The 23,107-nt window shown below is 41.9% G+C and overlaps 1 protein-coding gene and 1 long non-coding RNA gene across 2 annotated transcripts in view; both read right to left on the reverse strand.

Moving 5' to 3' along the window:
- LOC111965006 (DNA-directed RNA polymerase III subunit RPC7-like) overlaps nucleotides 1-23,107 on the reverse strand; it is a 737,315-nt gene that overhangs the window by 348,904 nt on the left and 365,304 nt on the right. The window lies entirely within an intron of this gene.
- On the reverse strand, nucleotides 22,254-22,787 carry LOC139027827 (uncharacterized). The gene is made up of 3 exons (XR_011479983.1): nucleotides 22,765-22,787; nucleotides 22,514-22,682; nucleotides 22,254-22,337 (listed from the first exon to the last, which is right to left on the reverse strand). It is a non-coding gene; the product is annotated as an uncharacterized lncRNA (long non-coding RNA).

Genomic DNA, 23,107 nt, shown 5'->3' on the forward strand with positions numbered 1-23,107 from the left:
CTCAATACATACACACTGCAATTCATATTTAGAGCCAGCTCAATACATACACACTGCAATTCATATTTAGAGCCAGCTCAATACATACACACTGATTTGTATGGTTGGGAAGCTTTTAACATGTTGTGTGAGGAAGGTCATATCCATTGAAACTGGGAGGGGAACAGATCTCCTCCGTTTTATCCACTTGTACACCACAGGAGGTTGATGGCACCTTAATTGGGGAGAACGGGCTCGTGGTAATGACTGGAGTGAAATCAGTGGAATGGTATCAAATACATCAAAGACATGGTTTCTATGTGTTTGGTGCCATTCCATTTACACCGTTCCGGACATTATTATGAGCCGTTCCACTCAGCAGCCTCCGCTGTTGTTCACTCAAGATAAGATATGGTTTAATTTCCCCATAAAGAATTGAAAGAGATTGAATTTGGCCACCAGTTCCCCTTCCCCCCACATCTCTGTGTTGTTTCTTCTTCTCTTCTACATGAGAGATACATGTTAATCCTCCTCAAAGTTCACAGCCTTCTCTTTCATCTGTAATACCATTTTCAGACACCGCCATCAAAGGACCAGAATATTCTGTGGATTATGCTAACCACATTTTGTTCTACGCTTTTATCTTGACCCAGAAAATGTGAGGGTAGCTTAGTTTGAGCATGCACAGCTTATTTGTGTGCATGTCTGTGTTTGTAGAAGGTCTTTTTGTGATGCACTTCATTTGAGGGCATGCATCGTGTCCATGTGTGTGTGTGTGTGTGTGTGCTTCTCTCTGTGTGTACTTCTGGGTGCTCGTGTACATTTCTGTGTGCATGAGCTTTCTTGAGCGTGACACCACCATTGTGTGTGAGGCAGCACGGAGAGAGTGGGAGAGCCAGAGAGTTGAACCACTTTTAAACACAGCTCTTCCTGTCCCCGGTCAATGACCAGCATCCCGCTCTCAATCCATTTCTGTATGTGTTATTATGATGTGGCCTGCATTTTTTCTATAATCCAATTACTCTGGATAACCATAATGCAATTGAAGCATTGTTTATTATACCCTCACAGTATATAACTCTCCTTGTCAAACACAGGATGTTAAAATGCCATAGCCCTTAAAAGGACCTCTTTATGTTTCAGAYGTTAGAGTTTCTCTCTGCGGTCTCCAGGGATCATGTCTATGGAGAATTGAATTAACGTGGCCAGCAGAAATAGCTTCTTATAAGCTTTCAATTGTAGAGACAAGCCCTTTAAAATCAATGTTCCACTCTTTGATTAGATTTAGCGTTATCATCACTGTAGCACAGATATGTCTGTTCTTCATTCATATTTCAGAGAAGAAACATTAATCCCACAAATTGGTTCCTGTCTCTTCTTGTTAAAGTGATCTAGATTTATGACTGAGAAACCACAAGGCCTGAGTCTCYTCGCTTGTCTCCTCAGTTCTTCAGCTTCTTAAATAAACTCTCCATGTTTTCATGTAACCGTTGTTTTCACAGATATTAAACGACAGTAAATCAAACTGTCTATCATCTATGAGAGCTTACTGTTCCATTACTTGTTAGATCAATAGTAAAGAATATGATAATTATCACGGAATAGTGTGTTGCGTATCGAGCACAGACCATAATTTATACCCTCACAAAATGGAATGTTGTTCTTTAGCAAACCCTTTCAACAAGTTTTTGGTCTCCCACTCCCAGAGGGTTACACAGATGCAGGTTTTGGTCTCCCACTCCCAGAGGGTTACACAGATGCAGGTTTTGGTCTCGCCACTCCCGAGGGTTACACAGATGCAGGTTTTGGTCTCCCACTCCCAGAGGGTTACACAGATGCAGGTTTTGGTCTCCCACTCCCAGAGGGTGACACAGATGCAGGTTTTGCTGTGAGGCAGTGAGCTGGTTGGTATAGTGTTGATGGTGGGGGGGTAGACCTGGACCATCTCTCTCTCACACAGGCCCAAGGAGGAGAGGGGCGGGCTGGGGAGGGTTGGCTGGCCTGGTCCTGGTCCCCTGCTGCCAAATGCGTCTTAACACCTGGAGTCCTGGCTGGGCTCTCTGAGTGCTGCAGCATAATTAATTGTTAAAGGGGGCTCAATAGGGGCAATTCACCTGATAAAAAAAAGAGATATTGAGTGTCGGCGAACACAAAAATGGGCCATTTAGAAGAGGCCCTGGTTAAGGTTATTGTGCAGTTAAGCTATAACCAGTCATTTAATGGGCTCTCAGTCATATGTTTTGATACCTGATTTATTTGTACATTTAAGCAATTGAGAAGAGGGCCTCTACCTTGTATAACATATGGTCTATCAGATTACTCATATGTGGCATAAGATTGTTTTGTGTATCATCTTTCTCATAGAGTGCATGCCACATATTTTTTCCAATTTCCCATATCACGTATGGTGGTAAACTTGTGAGATATTTGATAGTATGCATTATAGTGTAGTATAGCCTTGAAGTATTTTAGAGACAAGGCTTGGAATAAGCACGGATCTTAACTTAACTGTTTTCTGCCTCTTACAATGAGTACTCTGCGATCACTGTATTTGCTCAAAATAAGGCCTTTTGTGCATTGCTGCACTCCGCTGTTTGCTGTAGTTGTATAAAGCTGTGACAAGGGACAACAGCAGTGTTGAAGAATACAGAGAGCTCTGAGCCAACGTTGTGAAGTGAAAGAGAAAGGGGAAATGACAACATTCCCCTCCAGAGACATACTGCTGCAATGTCTCGTGTGGATAGGATACTACTACTGGTCCCATTTCCTGTTCTGTCCTCCTGGGTCTGCTTGAGCATGACTGTGGTTTCCACTCAACAGTGGTCAGCTTTTAAACCACTCCTCAGGACCAGGAAGTTCAGTATGGGTAGAGTCGACGACATCCCTCAGAAACATAGTGATGTCAGAGAGAGGTAACTTGTGCCAAATTAGGCAACACTGGTATACAATAATGGTTTAGTAAAGCATAAATTGCATAAATCCCAAATGTAAAAAATTGAAGGTATAATGACAATTGTATGCTTCTGATAGAAAGCTGTCATTTTATATGGTCTTTATTGTTTGAARATTCCACCAATGCCTATTTCCTTTAACGACATGGTCAGGCTGAAATAATGGAGTGTTTTGCTCTGAGGTATTTCCCTTCATAATACAGCTCTTGTATCCTTCTAGGTGTATCATCAATTGAACCATATCTTGTCCTCGTTCTCTCTTGTGCTTTACAGTCAAAATACATCTTCAAAGCTGCTATTGTGGCAAATAATTGAACATATCAGTTCACAGAAGTTAATAAGGTATACTTTTGTAATGTAGGAGGCTTACATTGACAAACGGATTGCATTTACTCCTCACTGCCTTGCTTATTATCAGTAACTTGTAATATATGCAAATCTCCCTGCTTGAACTTTACAATCTTTCAGTTSAGGCCATTCATCTCTTTTTAAGTGTTCATTTGCATCTGGAGAGTGCCCATGCATCATGCCGTGTCATTTTGAAGGCAAATATTAATCAATTTTGCGTCTTGAATTGCCCCCAAGCTGTGCGTAATGGGCGATAGTGTGGCTGTTTCTCTGTCTGGAAGGATCTTCACATACTTCTCTGTTCAAACTTATGAAGATAATTAAGGAGTGGATGAACATTCATCAGGAGCAGACGAAGGCATAAGCCTCCTTATCACGTGAGAGCACAGTTGCCCTGCCCAGATCTGGGGCTAACAGCTAGGACTTGATGCTTCTCTCTCTTATCCTATGATCAGTCATAGGAAGTAGACTCACTCAGTCCTATTGCTCATTATGGAGATATTGTAGAGGAATAATCATAAAATAAATTCATCATAGCAACTGGGATTATGACTTCTTCATGGATGAGTTGAAAAGCCAGCTGACATGTTGGGAGTGTACTGGCAGTGTGTGTTTACTCACAGTGACTCGTTATAGAATTACAGTTAATGCCTTTTCAGACCTGTTCGAGTCATACAGTATTTAAGACTTTACAGTAATACAAACTGGCCTGAGTCATACCACCCACTSGGCACAGACGTCAGTTCAACGTTTAGTTTTGATTTACACTTGGTTGAGTTGTCAACTAACGTGAATTCAACGTGAAATCAACAAAACATTACCATGTGATTGGATTTAGATTAAAAGTTGGATGAAAAAAATACAAAAATCCCTTARGTTGATGACTTTTTGCAAAACCAGTCAGTTTTACACGTTGATTCAACGTCATCACATTGAATCTTTTTGTTGAAATGACGTGGAAACAACYTTGATTCAACCAGTTTCTGCCCAGTTGGCAGACTGTTTCAACAGATTTTGTTATTCTGATACAGTTCGCTAACACCAGTCACAACTTGTCCAATGGACTGCAACATCATTATTAAGTTACAGGAAATTGCCTATTCATAAATGTCATAGCTGAATAAAATACTACTATACTGCTATGTTTAATGAGATCTCCTTAATCTGAATCGTGCTTATGCCTTAATGCTGTTTACTGTCCAACACGGTATTATAAGAGAACACTAATGAGCTTAAACATTGTGCCATGTTTGCTAGCAGAGTTACGGCACACACGCGCGCACACACACACACACACACACCAGGCAGTGGTACGCAGAATGACTCAGACAGGCCTTGGCCTCATTAAGGTTTGTTATAAGTGGTGAGATGGATTCCATCCGTGTGTGTCCATCTGTGTCTCAGCCTCCTGGGATATCACACTCTCTCAGGCATGGCACTCGTCCACACAGAACCCCCTTGTATTAGTCACACTGAATACATTGCAGAGCGTCATACTATGTCATACCACATCAGGCCAGGCACACGTTTCTGAGGACTGTGTGACAAACCAACATGTTTTGCTCACAGAACAATTGGCAAACTGCATGGAGGCTGAATCCTGATGAAAACACTCAATTAAAAGAGGTACATACACAGCAAATACAGAAGCCACCCCCGAGGGGCCACGCCCACACTACAAAGTGTCATCTGACCGGCCCACAGACAAACGATGATAAAGTGATCCTCTCATGACTTTGACAGGCATGACAGACAGCGCCGAGCCGGCCCACGCTATAACGCCAGCCAGGCAGCTTCTCTCTTGCCATCCCACACGATTCAAACACACACTGTGGTTTTCACTGTGACCACATGATCAAAGCAAACACCACCTCTGATAATGCTCGCAACTACCAGCAGAACCTTGTTTTTTATCAATAAGCTCTTGTTTCACAAAAGAGTAGTGACACTCTTTTCAGAAATCACAAAACAGAATTTCGACATACTTTAAAATGCTCTACATCTATAACATACATGAATGGTAAAACGTATCATCTATGCACATGTTTACCTTACAAAACGTGGATTATTTTGCTATGCAACTTGAACTTGTCTTGAGATGATTTAGCCTTACATTTTGAAACATTGTTACTGTTTCTCTGGGTTCATAGATAACTTTCTAGGCATCCTCACGATGAGGTACATACTGTATAAATCATTTTGGATGAGCTATTTCTTAGAAATGAATTACAGGTGTATTTGGACCTATGCATCCAATCACAGCCTCGGACTGCTGGTGACTTTTAAGCACTGGAAAGGACAGTATTAGATTTTTCAAGAAGTGGTGAAAATGTGACAAGCCTGCAAGGAGAGTGGGAAAGTAAAAAGGTCAAGCATGTAATATCAGGGGAACAAGAGTCCCCTGGAGCAGAAAGGCAGAAATAATAATATCAGGGGAACAAGAGTCCCCTGGAGCAGAAAGGCAGAAATAATAATATCAGGGGAACAATTTCGGGCTCCTGAGTGACACAGCGGTCTAAGGCACTACATCTCAGTGTTAGAGGCGTCACTGCAGTCCCTGGTTTGAATCCAGGCTGTATCACATCCAGCTGTGATTGGGAGTCCCATAGGGTGGTGCACAATTGGTCCAGCATCGTCCGGGGTAGGCCATCATTGTAAATAAGAATTTGTTCTTAACTGACTTGCCTAGTTAAATAAAGGTAAAAATAGTCCCCTGGAGCAGAAAGAATAATATCAGGGGAACAATAGTCCCTTGGAGCAGAATGGCAGAAAGAATAATATCAGGGGAACAATAGTCCCTTGGAGCAGAATGGAGAAAAGAATATATATCAGGGGACAATAGTCCCTTGGAGCAGAATGGCAGAAAGAATAATATCAGGGGAAAAATAGTCCCTTGGAGCAGAATGGCAGAAAGAATAATATCAGGGGAACAATAGTCCCCTGGTGCAGAAAGAATCCATTCCGATCAACATCAGCAGCCAGCCATCTCTTCTGTTAATTATAGTCATATCGCCCTACTGAAGTCTGCTGTCCCTTAACATATTCCACTTTATTTTGAGGCCTGTTTTCTCTGGTAATGAAATGTCAACTCTCTGCCGGTTCCCCCATGTTGCAGAGTGTTGATCAAAGTGACCTTTGTCCCTGTTCTCCACGCTTTGCAAATCAATACACACGCAGTCAACAACACCTTGACAGATGAAGGCACAACATATAATAAATGACAATTCACCATCACAATGGACAGAGCAAATCTGACACCTACTGCTCATAGCAGTCATTTTCAACACAATGCCAGCCTGTTATGTTCAGAGTGGGGTTCATTTGCCAGACCTGTGTCATTCTCTCACAGGTGTTGATATTACAGAGGAGCGACTTTGTTAAAAAAACACTTAATCTCACAGTCATACATTTGTCCTAGTATATACGCCTGTCCTGGCTAAGTGCTGACAGAGGGAATGGTATGACTACAGTTGTAGCTCTTTTTTTATTTTTATTGTTGTTGTCTGTCAGAAGAGAGGTTATATCGAAAGCAATTTTCCTCTTAAGGGAGCAAATTGTTCTAAGGAAAATTGTAACTGCCGTCACTCTGGGATGATTGGCAGTGTGTTTGGTTGTTGGTAGACAGGAATGAAGGGGGGAGGGAAAAAAAGGAGGAAAAAAAGGCACAGTGCATATTACAAAATTTGTGGTGAAAAACAAGTGTGAAATTTCACACACTCCCTAGATCGAATGAAAATGGCTGCTGTTTTTCCAGGTGGGCTCAGATGGAGCGGTGGAAATCTGACGCATGTACACAGGTTTAGAGAGAAGAAATGCAGTGTGTTCTATAGTCTACTCTATAGGGGGAGGAAGGTAGGGCGAGAGAGAGAGAGAGAGAGAGAGAGAGAGAGAGAGAGAGAGGAAAAGGGAATTTAGGAGGGATGTCTTGGGCTTAAAATAACTTGCTCAGTCATAAGCCCATTGCCACTTTATGGTTGTTGAGGTCTGGGGTCCGCGCTGCCACCAAACCAAGATTATACAAAGATGGGAACAACAACACCCAAATTTGAGACATCTGCATGCAGACATCTACTGCAAAAATATCCTCCGTGGTACAACTGTAGAACACCAAATAACATGCACGAGCAGACATTAGGCCGGAATAGCCCACTAATTATCAAAATCCAGTAAAAGAGCCGTTAAATTGCTACAACCACTAAAAGAAGCGACTTCCCAAACCTTCCATAAACCAAAGCATCAGCCTTACAGAACGATGCAACCATGAGAAGAAGAGCTCCCTAAGCAAGCTGTCCTAGGGCTCTGTTCACAAACACAAACACACCACAAAGCCCCAGGACAACAGCACAATAGACCCAACCAGAATCATGAGAAAACAAAAAGATAATATACTTGACACATTTTGGAAAGAATTAACCAAAAAAACACAGAGCCAAACTAGAATGCTATTTGGCCCTAAACAGAGTACACAGTGCAGAATACCTGACCACTGTGACTGACCCAAACTTAAGGAAAGCTTTGACTACTGTACAGGACTCAGTGAGCATACCTTGCTATTGAGAAAGGCCGCCGTAGGCAGACATGGCTCTCAAGAGAAGACAGCTATGTGCTCACTGCCCACAAAATGAGGTGGAAACTGAGCTGCACTTCCTACCTCCTGCCCAATGTATGACCAATATTAGAGAGAACATATTTCCTCAGATTACACAGATCCACAAGAATTGAAAACACAAATCCAATTTTGATAAAAACTCCCATATCTACTGGTGAATACCACAGTGTGCCATCACAGCCAGCAAGATTATGTGAACCTGTTGCCACAAGGAAAAGGGAACCAGTGAAGAACAACACCAATTTTAATACAACCCATATTTATGCTTATTTATTTTAACTTGTGTGCTTTAACCATTTGTACATTGTATGTGTAATGTTTACTGTTAATTTGTATTGTTTATTTCACTTTTGTGTATTATCTACCTCACTTGCTTTGGCAATGTTAACACATGTTTCCCATGCCAATAAAGCCCCTTGAATTGAATTGAATTGAATTGAGAGAGAGAGAGAGAGAGAGAGAGAGAGAGAGAGAGAGAGAGAGAGAGGAGACAGGAGCCCCTCCAGATGCTCATTCATTGTGTAGGCTCGACGGTGGGTCATCAGAATGATAGAGACTAGCCTTTTTCTCTGTGTTTCACAGATTTGTAAGGATCAAGAGGATTTGTTTCCGTTGGCAACCTTCCAGTCACCTGAGACAAAGGAGAAAATGGGAGGGAAAGGGACATTTGGGTTTCAGAAATGCTCTTAAACTGTCCCCTAACCAAAATAAATCCCACTAAGACACAGTTCCTTGTAGTCATTTGAAGGTGTGAAAGTGTAAAACTAACCCTAACCCTAGCTTCATGTCTACATCCTGGTTCAACCCTAACCCTAGCCTCAATGACAACCCTAACCCTAAACCACAACCCTAACCCTGTTGGAGTTCGGTCTGCTGTGCTGTCCACACCCTGCCTATCTCTGTCTCTTTTGTTCTCTGTCTCTCTGGCACACAGCTCTCGCCCTGCCTCTGTCTTTCTTTCTGTCCGTTTGTCTCTGTTCGGCTTTTTATTTAACCCTTATTTTACCACGTAAGTTCGCATTTACAGCAATGACCTGGGGAATAGTTACAGGGGAGAGGAGGGGGGATGAATGAGCCAATTGTAAGATGGGGATGATTAAGTGACTGTGATGGTATGAGGACCAGATTAACACCCCTACTCTTACGATAAGTGCCATGGGATCTTTAGTGACCACAGAGAGTCAGGACACCCGTTTAACGTCCCATCTGAAAGACGGCACCCGAAACAGGGCAATGTCCCCAATCACTGCCCTGGGGCATTAGGATATATATTTTTTTAACTAGAGGAAAGCGTGCCTCCTATTGGACCTCCAACACCACTTCCAGCAGCATCTGGTCTCCCATCTAGGGACCGACCAGGACCAACCCTGCTCAGCTTCAGAAGCAAGCCAGCAGTGGGATGCAGGGTGGTATGTTGCTGGCTGCTGCCCTGCCTCTCTTGGTCTCTCTGTCTTACAGCTCTCCCCCTGCCCTGCCTTCCCCTGCCCTGCCTCTGTCTTTCTTTCTGTCTGTCTGTCTGTCTCTGCTCTGCCTCTCTTGGTCTCTCTGTCATACAGCTCTCTCTCTCTCTCCCTGCCCCGCCTCTCTCTCTGCTCTGCTCCCCGCCTTTGCCCTGCCTCTCTGTCTATCTGGCACCCAGCTCTCCCCCTGGGCCCTTGAGCCAACAGGTCCRTGCTGCAGCTAATTGCCCAGACCAGACACTGACATGTCTCTTATTATGGACATAATGAATTATGAAAGTGACTGAGCAGTCGTCGTCGTCCCCCACTCATCCTCCTCCCTCACACCCCTCAATAAACATGTTTGTTTTGGGTCTGGCTCAACCTCATCCATTAATGTTATTGTTTTCCCTAAACATTACATTGATTCAATTTAACACCAATRAATTTGAAATGGTTCTGACATTCAGATATGACCTTAAAYCGAGGCGATCTAAGAACTATGATTAGGATTAAACTTTCAGCTAATGAGGTGATTTCTCTTCCTGGAATTGCGTCAGACAAGACCCAACAGGAATGGTCAGTAAAAATTAGATCAATTATTGCAAACTGAACAGGTTTAACTTGATTACCCCTTTGRACCCGCTAATTTGTGTAATTAATAACCCTGTTTCGACCGGGACAAAGCAGTTTATTAATATCAATCTATATCTGTGCTCCTTAATGAAATGGCATGGGCAGGTCATCCGTTAGGCAGGTAATGTCATAATCAATGGTGCCAAAGACYCATGTTAATTAATACCATTATTAATTGTTACAGTTATAGTTGAACGCTACACGCTGTCAGCTCCTTTGTCCTATTATGTATGGKAATCAGCYGATTGGAAATGGCAACGTAATTAACCATTCAGACAGGCAGTGCTGGGAATCCAAATGAGACGGTATCAGCTCTGACAGCTGGCAGGCGGAGGGCTGCACATACTGGGCGTCGAACAAAACCAGCATTATCCACTGACCTGGGAACAACAGGAAAAGGGATGTATCGCAAACTAATAAATACATTCACAGTAGCCGGCCTGCCATATCACACAAAGGCCTGATGAAATGCCTGCTTGATGCRTTTGTSTGGGTACAAGCAGTGTTTATGCGTTGGCTGTGCGTTTGGGTGGTGTAGTACTTCAGCCTGGCCTCAGAGCCATACGAAATATACTTRKCGTATTTCTGAYCACCTCCAAGACYTATGATACCTACTAATGATCTAGTTACTTCAGACAGAAACAAAAGTAGGTTGGTTAGTCAGGCAGGAAGGGTTGGCGTAATTCGTGACAGTCWAGCAATCCAAATGTGTCAAAGCTAACCCTTCCCCTAACTCTTATTCCAAAGTTAAGGCTCTATAGAGCTTGACAGCTTGTAGCCTAGAACCCTGAAATAAGTGACCTCTTGTTCGTTCAGCCATCCCTATGGGAATAAATGGGGGAAGATTAGGGTTTTGAAATAAGGTCTGAGGCTTAGGGGGTCTTATACGTTTTGTTCTATGAGATAATAGCAGTCAGTTAAGTTAGACACTCTGGTGTCCCTTGCCCATTTTAAAATGRTTATGGAGGATCAATATGATGTTGTCTGTGATTGTTTCTGTTGAATTGTGTATGTTTTGAAATGTTCTTGTCTGTATGTCTAAAACTGTACATGTCAACATGTTTACACAGGGCACAGCCGTAAAAGAGATCCAGGTCTCAGTCTGTTTTCCCTGTTAAAATAAAGATTTTAAAAAATAAATAAAATTTTTAAAAAAAAAAGTTAACATGACCTTTATGAATTATGAAGCCTTTGTGTGATTTGTTTTTTATTATTACATAAAAATTCACAAAAAGAGACGTTAGATATTTTCCTCATAGGCTTTGTTCAACGAACCATGGTGGAGTTAGTGCCTACAAAAATACTTCATTACTATTTCTCTCTATTCAATCCTCATTGCAGAATTAAACTTTACAGCATGATTGAAATTTAAAGGCAAAGTTCCCACTTTAAAGGAGACCGCATTCAAGGTAAACACTGCATATGTCAGCTCAATCGGAAATTACCTTTACATTTTTATTGCACAATCTGTAATACTTCAGCTTTACGCAAAAATTATAATAATAATTTAAACAGCTAAATGCATGAATTTAGTGCACTTTGAGATTAACATTGAGAGATTAGATATTTTTCAGGTAACTTTCACCTTACCACAGCAGACAATCCAGTACTCAATTACAGTTGCTACTGTGAGTACTCTCTACTCTGGAACACATACAGTACCAGTCAAACTTTTGGAAACACCTACTCATTCCAGGGTTTTTCTTTATTTTTACTATTTTCTACATTGTAGAATAATAGTGAAGACATAAAAACTATTAAATGACACATATGGAATCATGTAGTAAACAAAACAATTGTTAAACAAATCAAAATATATTTTATATTTGAGATTCTTCAAAGTTGCCACCCTTTGCCTTGATGACAACGTTGCACACTTGTGGCATTCTCTCAACCAGTTTCATGAGGTAGTCACCTGGAATGCATTTCAATTAACACGTGTGCCTTGTTTAAAGTTAATTTGTGGAATTTCTTTCCTTCTTAATGTGTTTGAGCCAATCAGTTGTGTTGTGACAAGGTAGGGGTGGTATGGTTTGCGCTTAGTGGGACTATCATTTGTTTTTCAAGAGGGCAATGACTCAACACACCTCCAGGCTGTGTAAGGGCTATTTGACCAAGAAGGAAAGTAATGGAGTGCTGCAGCAGATGACCTGTCCTCCACAATCACCCAACCTCAACCCAATTGAGATGGTTTGGGATGAGATGGACCGCAGAGTGAAAGAAAAGCAGCCAACAAGTGCTCAGCATATGTGGGAACTCCTTCAAGACTGTTGGAAAAGCATTCTAGGTGAAGCTGGTTGAGAGAACGCCAAGAGTGTGCAACGCTGTCATCAAGGCAAAGGGTGGCTACTTTGAAGAATCTCAAATATAAAATTTATTTTGATTTGTTTAACACTTTTTTTTGGTTACTACATGATTCCATATGTGTTATTTCATAGTTCTGCTCACCCCTCTCTCTCCATCACTTTCTCTGTGTTGTCTGTTGCTGTCTCTCGTCTGCCCTCTTCTGTTGCCATCTCGTGTACCCTCACTAGTCCTGGTTGTAAAAAGTTTAAAAGTAAACATTTGTTTTAATAGTAATAGTATTATTTTTCACCTCAACGGCAATTCTTTGTAAACCATGTTTTACTTCTTCACTGTCTGTATTTCACCTGTTATAATTTGTGCAAATACGATACATTAGAATCTATAGTGCAGCTTGAAGTGATACAGTCTACTGTGTGCTCAACCCACCTCTGTTCTCTCTCCACCTGCCCTCTTCTGTCACTTTGTCTGTGTCTTGTCTGTTGCTGTCTGTGTCTTGTCTGTTTCTGTCTCAGGTTCTTGTTTGTTACCATCTCCTTTGTCTATCTTCTTCTGTTATGGCCTGTTCTGTTCTTCTGGCGTCTCTCTCCATCATATCCTACTCCTCTGTTGCGGTCTCTCTGTCTTGTCTGGTGTGTCTCTCTCCATCATCACCTGCTCTTCTGTTGCTGTCTGCGTCTTGTCTGGTGTCTCTCTCCATCATATCTTACTCTTCTGTTGCTGAGTCTGTGTCTTGTCTGGTGTGTCTCTTGACTTTGGATAGCCTATCTCCAGGGCTAGTTAGGGACTGTCAAAATCCAAATCAAATCAAATTGTATTTGTCACATACACATGGTTAGCAGATGTTAATGCGAGTGTAGCGAAATGGTTGTTCTTCTAGTTCCCGACAATGCAGTAATATCCAACGAGTAATCTAACCTAACAATTTCACAATAACTACCTTATACACACAAGTGTAAAGGGATGAAGAATATGTACATAAAAATATATGAATGAGTGATGGTACAGAACGACATAGGCAAGATGCAGTAGATGGTATAGAGTACAGTATATACAGTGGGGCAAAAAAGTATTTAGTCAGCCACCAATTGTGCAAGTTCTCCCACTTAAAAAGATGAGAGGCCTGTAATACTTATTTTCCACCATAATTTGCAAATAAATTCATAAAAAATCCTACAATGTGATTTTCTGGATTTTTTCCCCTAATTTTGTATGTCATAGTTGAAGTGTACCTATGATGAAAATTACAGGCCTCTCTCCTCTTTTTAAGTGGGAGAACTTTCACAATTGGTGGCTGACTAAATACTTTTTTTGCCCCACTGTACATATGAGATGAGTAATGTAGGGTATGTAAACATTATATTAAGTGGAATTGTTTAAAGTGGCTAGTGATACATGTTTTACATAAATCTTTCCATTATTAAAGTGGCTGGAGTTGAGTCAGTATGTTGGCAGCAGCCACTCAATGTTAGTGGTGGCTGTTTAACAGTCTGATGGCCTTGAGATAGAAGCTGTTTTTCAGTCTCTCGGTCCCTGCTTTGATGCACCTGTACTGACCTCGCCTTCTGGATGATAGCGGGGTGAACAGGGAGTGGCTCGGGTGGTTGTTGTCCTTGATGATCTTTATGGCCTTCCTGTGACATCGGGTGGTGTAGTTGTCCTGGAGGACAGGTAGTTTGCCCCTGTGATGCGTTGTGCAGACCGCACTACCCTCTGGAGAGCCTTACGGTTATGGCCGGAGCAGTTGCCGTACCAGGCGGTGATACAGCCCGACAGGATGCTCTCGATTGTGCATCTGTAAAAGTTTGTGAGTGCTTTTGGTGACAAGCCAAATTTCTTTAGCCTCCTGAGGTTGAAGAGGCGCTGCTGCGCCTTCACCACGCTGTCTGTGTGGGTGGACCAATTCAGTTTGTCCGTGATGTGTATGCCGAGGAACTTAAAACTTACTACCCTCTCCACTACTGTCCCGTCGATGTGGATAGGGGGGTGCTCCCTCTGCTGTTTCCTGAAGTCCACGATCATCTCCTTTGTTTTGTTGACGTTGAGTGTGAGGTTATTTGCCTGACACCACACTCTGAGGGCCCTCATCTCCTCCCTGTAGGCCGTCTCGTCGTTGTTGGTAATCAAGCCTACCACTGTAGTGTCGTCTGCAAACTTGATGATTGAGTTGGAGGCGTGCATGGCCACGCAGTCGTGGGTGAACAGGGAGTACAGGAGAGGGCTCAGAACGCACCCTTGTGGGGCCCCAGTGTTGCGGAACAGCGGGGTGGAGATGTTGTTACCTACCCTCACCACCTAGGGGCGGCCCGTCAGGAAGTCCACAATGTAAATGAGACAATATTTTCATGTTGCACACCTTTTAGTTTAATCATTAAAAGCTTTTAATATTTGTATATGATTTTCTACAATTTATAGTTAGTTTTAGGTTTTGAAATTTGGAGCTATTGGAATTTTAACATATTATCCCATGTACATTGCGCAATTTACCTATGGTCCCTAATTAGCACCATAGGGATATCCAAAATCACCCCATATATATTACAGGCATTGTGATCGTGTCACGTGCAGCTGCACTCCTAATTGATGATTACTTGTGTGCTGCCAGCTGTGGACAGGACTGAAACAAAACCAACCTTAATTTAAGTTGTGATGCAGGCACGACTACAACTCTTACAAAACTCAGTTTTGGACAGACTTTATGACCAAAATTGTCCTATTTACACTTTTTGACAGTAGAATAAATGTTTGACTCATATCGATACGACATGGTCTGTTTTCTAAATGAGAAATTGTTTTTTAGGGGCAGTTGCTCTTCAAAGTTACTGTATACTGACACGACCAGTGTAACTTAACTGTAAAGAAAAATTGTCCGCATAACAAAGCAACACAACTTCAAACAAGACAGAAGCTACATAGCCCCTAGGGCCTAGGGTGAACAAGTAAAGCGAGACATGAGACAAAAAATGTTTACCTGTAGAAGGGAATAAGTTATAAGACCTCTATGACATTTGAGTACACATAACTTAAGGGCTTAAGTTTTAAATGTTTTGTTCACGTAAACTCAGCAAAAAAAGAAACATCCTCTCACTGTCAACTGCATTTATTTTCAGCAAACTTAACATGTGTAAATATTTTTATGAACATAAGTTTCAACAACAGACATAAATTGAACAAGTTCCACAGCCTCTCTCAGCCTATTGCGGACAGTCTGAGGACAGATGGAGGGATTGTGCATTCCTGGTGTAACTCCGGCAGTTGTTGTAGCCATCCTGTACATGTCCCGCACGTGTGATGTTCGGATGTACCGATCCTGTGTGGGTGTTGTTACACGTGGTTTGCCACTGCGAGGACGATCAGCTGTCAGTCTTGTCTCCCTGTAGGGCTGTCTTAGGCATCTCATAGTACGGACATTCCAATTTATTGCCCTGGCATCATCTGCAGTCCTCATGCCTCCTTGCAGCATGCCTTGCAGCATGCCTGCGTGAACGTGCGTTCACGCAGATGAGCAGGGACCCTGGGCATCTTTCTTTTCGTGTTTTCAGAGTCAGTAGAAAGGCCTCTTTAGTGTCCTATTGCCTACCGTTATTTAGGCAAGTTGTTAGTGTCTTAATGACCATTCCACAGGTGCATGTTCATTAATTGTTTATGGTTCATTGAACAAACATGGGAAACAGTGATTAAACCCTTTACAATGAAGATCTGTGAAGTTATTTGGATTTTTACGAATTATCTATGAAAGACAGGGTCCTGAAAAAGGGATGTTTCTTTTTTTGCTGAGTTTCCAATCTAACCACAAAGCTGGCCATCTTTTCCCCTCCCTTTCTGGTTGCCACCCCCCTTCCCTTCTAAGTTCAAGTTAAAGTTAGTTCATTTGTCATATACACATGATAATATATACTGAACAAAAATATAAACTCAACATATAAAGTGTTTGTCCCATGTTTCATGAGGTGAAAGAAATGTTGTGCACAAATGTGTTAACTTCCCTGTTAGTGAGCATTTATCCTTTGCCAAGATAATCCATCCACCTGACAGGTGTGGCATATAAAGAAGCTGATTAAACAGCATGATCATTACACAGGTGCACCTTGTGCTGGGGACAACAAAAGGCCACTCTAAAATGTGCAGTTTTGTCACAACACAATGCCACCGCGTACAATTGGCATGCTGACCAGGACTTTTGCCAGATAATTGAATGTTAATTTCTCTACCATAAGCCCCCTCGAACCTAATTTTAGAGGATTTGGCAGTACGTCCAATCGGCCTAACAACCGCAGACCACGTGTAACCACGCCAGCCCAGGACCTCATCTGGCTTCTTCGCCTGCAGGATTGTCTGAGACCAGCCACCTAATAAAGTCTGTTTGTGGGGAAACACTCATTATGATTGGCTGGGCATGGCTCCCCAGTTGGGTGGGCCGATGCCCTCCCAGGCCCACACCCATGGCTGCGCCCCTCCCCAATCATGTGAAATCCATAGATTAGGGCCTGATGAATTTAATTAAAATGGTCGATTTCCTTGTATGAACTATAACTCAGTAAAATCGTTGAAATTCTTGCGTTCATTTTTTTTTTCAGTATATAATTTATGCCATTTTGCAGATGCTTTTATCCAAAGCGATTTACAGTCATAAGTGCATCCATTTTACGCCGGGATCGAACCCACAATTCTGGTGTTGCAAGCGCCATGCTCTACCAACTGAGCCATGCAATGAAATGCTTACTTGCAGGTTAACCTCTCAATAATGCAACAATAGAACAAGTAAGTAGCTAAGTGAATAGAAAGAGTAATAAAAATAAAAGCTCAAATAATTTCACTAATTTTATTATTTCTTACAAATAGTTACACAGCCTATATGGAAATAAGAAGAAAAACATTTTGGGGGGGGGGCTGGGCCACTTAAGGAAATTCAGAACCCCGAAGCCACTCCTGCGTTGTCTTGGCTGTGTGCTTAGGGTCGTTGTCCTGTTGAAAGGTGAACCGCCCCAGTCTGAGGTCCTGAGTGCTCTGGAGCAGGTTTTCATCAAGGATCTCAGTCCCTGCCAGATCCCAGTCCCTGCCAGTCCTTGAACAGTCCAAAAACATCCCCACAGCATGATGCTGCCACTACCATGCTTCACCATAGGGATGGTGCCAGGTTTCCTCCAGACGTGACACTTGGCATTCAGGCCAAAAAGTTAAATCTTGGTTTCATTAGACCAGAGAATCTTGTGTCTCATGGTCTGAGAGTCTTTGGGTGCCTTTTGGCCAACTCCAAGTGGGCTGTCATGTGCCTTTTACTGAGGAGTGGCTTCCATCTGGCCACTCAACCATGAAGGCCTGATTGGTGGAGTGCTACAGAGATGGTTGTCCTTCTGGAAGTTTCTCCCATCTCCACAGAGGAACTCTAGAACTCTGTCAGTGACCATTTGGTTCTTGGTCACCTCCCTGACCAAGTCCCTTTCCCCCCGATTGCTCAGTTTGGCCGGGCGAACAGCTTAAGGAAGAGGTGGAGGCCATTGTGTTCTTGGGGACCGTCAATGCTGCATACATTTTTTGGTACCATTCCCCAGATCTGTGCCTCGAAGCAATCCTGTCTCGGAGCTCTATGGACAATTTCTTCGACCTCAGGGCTTGGTTTTTGCACTGACATGCACTGTCAACTGTGGGACCTTGCACACACCTGTCTGTCTTTCCAAATCATGTCCAATCAATTGATTTTACCACAGGTGGACTCCAATCAAGTTGTAGAATCTAGCTACAGAAACGAAGCCAATCGAATACACTCGCTGGAAATAAACACGTTTCCTCACTTTTTTCCTTATATCAACTTTCCTTAGCTTGCCCATTCACTGAATATACTGTTAAATAACTCTGACATCAGACTGAAACGTAAAAAAATAACAAAAACAACAATAAAATAACAATATTTTTTACCATCAAAAAGTTTGGGGCTGGACCAAAAACATCCAGTGTTGAAGCCCGGAACCCCAGGACTAATGTTGCCACAGCCCTTAAGCCAATTCACCTTTAGTTCTCCTAACCTTTGTAGTTAGTTCCCCTAACCTGTAATGTAAATTCTCCCCATAATTCTCCTTTCTTGTTACCACTTAACAAGCAACCTGGTTTCAGATAAAGACGTGCAATACTAAATATCCTCCATGATGTATGATAAGTTACGCCATCCAATTCATATGCTACGACCGGATAAGACGTATGATACTATACGTCCTCTAATTCATATGATATTTTGTACGACCGCTATTCCATTCGTAACGTAACATATCATATTAAAGGGCAACACAGATTTACGTACAGAATAATACGAATTTCCCTGAGACCACATTGCATACTTTGTCTGTCCCCATCCCCCTTCTTTAATTAAGGATCGAACCCTTTTTTTCAATTTTCGCCTAAAATGACATACCCAAATCTAACTGCCTGTAGCTCAGGACCTGAAGCAAGGATATGCATAGGAAACACTTTGAAGTTTGTGGAAATGTGAAATGAATGTAGGAGAATATAACACAGATCGGGTAAAAGATAATACAAAGAAAAAATATGTGTTTTCTATTTATTTTTTGTTCCATCATCTTTGAAATGCAAGAGAAAAGGCCATTATATGACTTAGGAGTCTAGGTGCAATTATGATTTTGGCCACTAGATGGCAGTGTATGTGCACGGTTTTAGACTGATCCAATGAACTATTGCATTACTGTTCAAAATGTTGTATCAAGTCTGCCCAAATGTGCCTAATTGGTTTATTGATAAATGTTCAAGTACATAACTGTGCAATCTCCTCAAACAATAGCATGGTATTCTTTCACTGTAATATCTACTGTAAATTGGACAGTGGAGTTAGATTAACAAGAATTTTAGCTTTCTGCCCATACAAGACATGTCTATGTCCTGGGAAATGTTCTTGCTACTTACAACGTCATGCTAATCACATTAGCGCACGTTAGCTCCACCGTCCCACGGAGTGGACACCGATCTTAATACAGAAAAAAGGGCTTCTCTCTTTTCTGAAATGATCACACTCATTTCTCTTCTCACACATCTCTGAGAGCAGGGCTGAGTTCTCAGAGACTGTTATTGGTAAACATCGACCTCAGACAGTTTCTGTCTCTCCATGCTCACTAGGGGCTCTGAAAGGCAGATGCTCTCTCAGAGATCAGTTGTAAACGGAGTAGTTCTAACCTGCCCTCCTCCACATGACATGTACTTCTTAGAAGTATCATCCTGGAATGTGTATAGTCAGAGGCCACCATACAACCCAAACAACAGGTATTTGGTGTCCATATTGCTTCAGTTAAGACCAAAGGCCAATCACTCAGCATGTGCTTTGCTGATGTTATGATGTCTGATGTCTTGGCTCTTGGTATTTGCAGAGGATCAACTGTAAATAGCACATAAAAAAAAAAAAAAAAAAACTCCAGTCATGGGTTTCAATCAGAGCTCTAATGATATTGATACCATTGAAAATGGTTCTGGAATGAATACCAAACAGTCTGATCATTGTTTGGTTTTTAATTATTAACTTTTGCATGACCCTCAGTATATTTAAGCAATAAGGCCCGAGCAGGTGTGGTATATGGCCAATATACCACGGCTAAGGGCTGTTCTTACGCACAACACAATGGGGAGTGCTAGGACACAGCCCTTAGCCGTGGTATATTGGCCATATATCACAAACCCGAGGTGCCTTATTGCTATTATAAACTGGTTACCAACATAATTAGAGCAGTAAAAATACATGTTTTTCATAACCATGGTATACAGTCTAATATACCACGGCTTTCAGCCAATCAGCATTCAAGGCTCGAACCACCCAGTTTATAATGATTGATCATGACCAATGTTATTTGGAATGGAAAGTGAATTTGACAGGAGGAAGCACTAAAATCAGGGCAACTGTGCTATATTAGAAATGGTATAGAGAAACTGAGTTTCTCCTATCCACATGCAATATACACCATATAGCAAACAGACGGTATTGGTGCAAATTCTTCCAGGAACAGGAAGACAAGACTGAGAAAGTGGGTGGCTGAGGGCTAAAACACACACAGTTAATGGTGTGGGTATAAGGACTATCTGAGTTGCCCTTTGTATTTTATTCTTATTTTTTGCACTCTCTCTACACACACTGATACTCCAACACACACAAACACTCACTGATACTCCAACACACACACAACAACTCACTGATACTCCAACAACACACAAACACTCACTGATACTCAACACACATACAAACACTCACTGATACTCCAACCACCATACAAACACTCACTGATACCACACACATACAAACACTCACTGATACTCCAACACACATACAAACACTCACTGATACTCCAACACACATACAAACACTCACTGATACTCCAACACACACAAACACTCACTGATACTCCAACACACACAAACACTCACTGATACTCCAACACACATACAAACACTCACTGATACTCCAACACACAACAAACACTCACTGATACTCAACACACATACAAACACTCACTGATACTCCACACACCATAAAACACTCACTGATACTCCACACACACAACAAACACTCACTGATACTCCAACACACATACAAACACTCACTGATACTCCAACACACATACAAACACTCACTGATACTCCAACACACATAAAAAACACTCACTGATACTCCAACACACATACAAACACTCACTGATACTCCAACACACTACAAACACTCACTGATACTCCAACACACATACAAACACTCACTGATACTCCAACACACATACAAACACTCACTGATACTCCAACACACACACAAACACTCACTGATACTCCAACACACACACAAACACTCACTGATACTCAACACACATACAAACACTCACTGATACTCCACACACATAAACACTCACTGATACTCCAACACACATAAACACTCACTAATACTCCAACACACACACAAACACTCACTGATACTCCAACACACACACAAACACTCACTGATACTCCAACACACACTACAAACACTCACTGATACTCCAACACACATAAACACTCACTGATACTCCAACACACATACAAACACTCACTGATACTCCAACACACATAAACACTCACTGATACTCCAACACACTAAAAACTCACTGATACTCCAACACACATAAAACTCACTGATACTCCAACCACACACAACACTCACTGATACTCCAACACACATAAACACTCACTGATACTCCAACACACATACAAACACTCACTGATACTCCACACACATACACACTCACTGATACTCCAACCACACATACAAACACTCACTGATACTCCAACACACATAAACACTCACTGATACTCCAACACACATACAAACACTCACTGATACTCAAACACACACCAAACACTCACTGATACTCCAACACACAAAACCACTCATGATACTCAACACACATACAAAAACTCACTGATACTCCAACCCACAACACAAACACTCACTGTACTCCAACACACAAACACTCACTGATACTCCAACACACATAAACACTCACTGATACTCCAACACACACAAACAACTCACTGATACTCCAACACACAAACACTCACTGATACCCAACACACACACAAAACACTCACTGATACTCCAACACACACATAAACACTCACTGATACTCCAACACACACATAAACACTCACTGATACTCCAAACACACATACAAACACCTCACTGATACTCCAACACACATACAAACACTCACTGATACTCCAACACACACAAACACTCACTGATACTCCAACACACATACAAAACTCACTGATACTCCAACACACATACAACTACTCACTGATACTCCAACACACACAAACACTCACTGATACTCCAACACACATACACACATCACTGATACTCCACACACATACAACACTCACTGATACTCCAACACACAAACACTCACTGATACTCCAACACCACATTACAAACACTCACTGATACTCCAACACACACATAAAACACTCACTGATACTCCACCACAACATCAAACACTCACTGATACTCCAACACACATACAAACACTCACTGATACTCCAACACACACACAAACACTCACTGATACTCCAACACACATACAAACACTCACTGATACTCCAACACACAATAAACACTCACTGATACTCCAACACACATAAAACACTCACTGATACTCCAACACAACACAAACACTCACTGATACTCCAACACACACAAACACTCACTGATACTCCAACACACACACAAACACTTCACTGATACTCCAACACACATAAACACTCACTGATACTCCAACACACATAAACACTCACTGATACTCCAACACACATACAAACACTCACTGATACTCCAACACACATAAACACTCACTGATACTCCAACACACATAAACACTCACTGATACTCCAACACACATAACACTCACTGATACTCCAACACACATACAACAACTCACTGATACTCCAACACACCAAACACTCACTGACTCCAACACACATAAACACTCACTGATACTCCAACACACAACAAACACTCACTGATACTCCACACACACATACAAACACTCACTGATACTCCAACACACATACAAAACACTCACTGATACTCCAACACACATACAAACACTCACTGATACTCCCAACACAAAACACTCACTGATAACTCCAACACACATACAAACACTCACTGATACTCCAACACACATAAACACTCACTATACTCCAACACACATACAAACACTCACTGATACTCCAACACACACAAACACTCACTGATACTACACACACACAAACACTCACTGATACTCCAACACACCATACAACACACTCACTGATACATCTCTCTT

Source organism: Salvelinus sp. IW2-2015, linkage group LG6.1 (genome assembly GCF_002910315.2).
Source record: "Salvelinus sp. IW2-2015 linkage group LG6.1, ASM291031v2, whole genome shotgun sequence".
Classification (NCBI taxonomy): domain Eukaryota; kingdom Metazoa; phylum Chordata; class Actinopteri; order Salmoniformes; family Salmonidae; genus Salvelinus; species Salvelinus sp. IW2-2015.